Source organism: Brachyhypopomus gauderio, chromosome 1 (genome assembly GCF_052324685.1).
Source record: "Brachyhypopomus gauderio isolate BG-103 chromosome 1, BGAUD_0.2, whole genome shotgun sequence".
Classification (NCBI taxonomy): Eukaryota; Metazoa; Chordata; class Actinopteri; order Gymnotiformes; family Hypopomidae; genus Brachyhypopomus; species Brachyhypopomus gauderio.
Window position 1 is genome coordinate 18962371 of NC_135211.1, and position 3767 is coordinate 18966137.

At 53.9% G+C, this 3767-nt stretch overlaps 1 long non-coding RNA gene across 1 annotated transcript; it reads right to left on the bottom strand.

Annotated features, from left to right (window-relative positions):
- Positions 1–518: 518 nt before the first annotated feature.
- LOC143526886 (uncharacterized) lies at positions 519–1691 on the bottom strand. Its single transcript, XR_013133978.1, has 3 exons — positions 879–1691; positions 720–806; positions 519–634 (listed from the first exon to the last, which is right to left on the bottom strand). It is a non-coding gene; the product is annotated as an uncharacterized LOC143526886 (long non-coding RNA).
- Positions 1692–3767: the final 2076 nt, after the last annotated feature.

A 3767-nucleotide genomic window follows, 5' to 3' on the forward strand; every position in this document is an offset into this window, starting at 1 on the left:
GACAACCGCACTCACACACTGCACACACCACACGGAGTTATTCACCTGTGCGAGTACTCCGTATTCACTCAAGAAATAAAAACATCAGCAATCCGCATTTGGATCCGTGTCTTCCTGGCTGAAACGTTACATAATACTTCGCCTCGTTCAATGGATCCAGCGGACGTACCTGCACTCCTGGCCCAACAAGAGAACACCATCGCCGCGCTCCAGGAAGACGTCCGACGACTCACGGAGACCATGCAAGCTCAAGCCGCGCAGTTACAGACGGCCCAACAACAGGTGGCACAACACCAGGCGATACAGCAGCAGGTATTCCAACAGCAGGCTTCTCAACACCAGGCTGCTGCCGCCGTCGCTCCTCCTGGTTTTCCTCCTTGTATTCCTGTTGCAGTGCCGGAGCGGTACGACGGTTCTCCAGAGCGGTGTCAGAACTTTCTCATGCAGTGTTCCATGTACTTCGACTATCACCCAGTCCAGTTCCAAACAGAGAAACAAAAGATCCACTTCGTCCTGACACACCTTACCGGGGAGGCTGGTGCCTGGGGTACTGCACTGTGGAACAGTAAAGACCCGGCACTTGAATCCGAAGCTCAGTTCTCCATGCTGTTCAAGTCCGTGTTTGATCACCCAGCTGCAGGAAGAGACGTGGGCACTATGTTATGTGAGATACACCAAGGACAACGCAGTGCAGCCGATTACGCACGAGAGTTCCGCACCTTGGCTGCCGGCAGCGGATGGAGCGAACCCGCCTTGACGACAGTGTTCCGTAGAGGGCTAAGACAAGACCTTCAGGTGGAGCTCGCCTGCCGGGGTGAAGGAAAATCGCTGTCGGAGTTCATCCAAACCGCTGTCAACGTAGACAAGCTGCTGCTCACCCGCCGTCCGACGTCAGGGAGAGGTCCTGCCTTCGCTGCTTCGAGTCGCCCGAATCAACCGACGTCTGACACTACGCGTGAAGGTGCAGAACCCATGCAACTGGGCAGAACACCCCTGTCTCTACACGAGAGGTCTCGGCGTCTGCGAGAGGGCTTGTGCCTGTACTGTGGTGAGAGAGGTCACTTCCGCGATCGCTGCCCTGTTCGCCCTACTCGCGCTGGAGAAGACGGCACGAACAAACGAGTAAGCAACCCAGTGTTTTGTTTGAACCGTAAGAACCAGCTTAACTTGCCTGTACAAGTCACATGGGGAGGTATATCCACTCACCTTTCTGCACTGTTAGACTCGGGGGCTGCAGGAAACATCATTGATGTTGACCTGGCGCATCGGTTGCACATCCCCACGACATCTGTCAGTCCTCCGTTGCGTGTTAATGCCCTGAACGGCCAGCCTATTGGTGAAGGGCTTATTACTCAGTGTACTGTACCTGTTGTACTCCAGGTGGGGCTGTTCCATACCGAACATATCCAGTTCTTTCTCCTGCCGTCACCCCGCGATCCGGTAGTCCTCGGGTTTCCTTGGCTGTCATTACACGACCCCACTGTTTCCTGGAAAGCTAGAGAAATCACGAAGTGGAGTTCTCACTGTCTCGGGGGTTGTATGCACTTACCTCTCCGATCCACGTCTGTAGAAAGTCCCGACTCTCCTCTCGAAACCGCCTATCCCATGCAATATCAGGAGTATGCCGACGTCTTCAGTAAGGACAATGCCAGTCATCTGCCGCCACATAGACCCTGGGATTGTGTGATTGAGCTGCTGCCCGGGTCGCTGCTTCCGCGTCGTACTAAGCCTTACCCTTTGTCCCGTCCTGAAGATGCGGCTATGGAACAGTACGTCGACGAGGCCCTCCAGAAAGGTTTCATTCGTCCGTCCACATCACCCGTAGCGGCGGGGTTCTTCTTTGTGGAGAAGAAAGGGGGAGGACTACGTCCTTGTATTGACTATCGCGCACTCAACGCCGTCACGTCCAAATTCGTTTATCCCCTTCCATTCATCTCCGCTTCACAGGAGCGTCTTAGAGGAGCATGCATCTTTACGAAGTTGGACTTGCGAAGTGCTTACAATCTCGTTCGCATTCGAGAGGGGGACGAGTGGAAAACTGCTTTTGTCACTGCTCGAGGTCAGTATGAGTATCTAGTCATGCCGTATGGATTAGCTAACAGCCCCTCAGTCTTCCAGGCGTTTATGGATGAGATATTCCGAGACATGATAGGACAGTACGTCATTGTTTACATTGATGACATTCTTATATATTCCTCGTCAGAGGCCGACCACGTCCGGCACGTCTCCGCTGTACTGACCCGCCTACGGCAGCATCGCCTCTACGCAAAAGCTGAGAAATGCGAGTTTCACCGGACTTCCGTGGAATTCCTGGGATGTACTCTGTCTCCGGGGGGGATCTCTATGAATATGGACAAGGCGTCTGCAGTCGCGCAATGGCCAGTGCCTCGAACGAGGAAGGAACTCCAGCGATTCCTGGGATTCGCGAACTTTTACCGTCGCTTTATCAGGGGCTTTGGCTCCGTGGCCGCTCCGCTGACGAATCTCCTGCGGGGCGGGCAGCGTCTGCGCCTTGACTGGACGGCTGAGGCTGACCGGGCGTTTTCGTTGCTCAAGGGAGCGTTCTCCTCCGCACCCATTCTTCACCTCCCTGACCCCCATGTCCCCTTTGTGGTCGAAGTCGACGCCTCTGAGGTGGGAGTGGGAGCGGTTCTCTCTCAGCGCCAAGGAAACCCCCCTAAATTGGTCCCTTGTGCGTTTTACTCGAGGAAGTTGCAACCAGCAGAACAAAATTATGATGTCGGCAACCGTGAACTCTTGGCAGTCAAACTCGCCTTAGAACAGTGGAGACACTGGTTAGAGGGGGCGGAGCACCCTTTTATTGTTTACACTGACCACAAGAATTTGGAGTACTTAAAAGAAGCCAGGCGACTTAACCCTCGCCAAGCCAGATGGGCGTTGTTCTTCTCCCGGTTCCGTTTTTCTGTCTCCTATAGACCCGGCTCAAAGAACACAAAAGCCGATGCCCTCTCACGCATTCACGATAAAGACCCCGTAGAAAAGAAACCGGAGTACATATTGCCACGCACCTGTTTCGTAGCTGCCGTTCGGTGGAATTTGCAAGGCGAGATGGAGGAAGCACTACGCACAGATCCCCGTCCAGACGATTGCCCGGCAGGAAAACAGTACGTCCCCGTGTCTATGAGAGGACGACTCTTACAACTGGCTCACGATACGGCGGGTACAGGTCACCCGGGGATTACACGCACCATACATCTCATATCACGGCTCTATTGGTGGGCATCTTTGAAAGACGACGTTCGCGATTACATATTAGCTTGCAGCATCTGCGCGACGAGTCGCACCCCCCGTACTCTCCCTGTAGGAAAGTTGCTTCCACTCGCTATTCCTCGCCGACCCTGGTCCCATATCGCGATGGATTTCATCACCGATTTACCGAAGTCCGAAGGCAACACTGTCATTCTAGTTGTAGCCGATAGGTTCTCCAAGATGTGTCGCTTAATTCCTTTTCCCAAGTTACCCACTGCCATGGAAACCGCCCTGGCTGTTTTCACGTTCGTTTTCCGAGTCTTCGGGTTGCCCGAGGATATTGTTTCTGATAGGGGTGTCCAATTCACGTCACAATTGTGGAAACAATTCTGCAAACTGCTCGGGGTCACAATTAGTCTCACCTCCGGCTACCATCCTCAGGCTAACGGGGAAGTAGAACGAGTAAACCAGGAGATAGGGAGGTTTCTGAGGCAATATTGCGTTTCCCAGGCGGGCTGGAGTAAATACCTACCTTGGGCGGAATATGCCCGGAACTC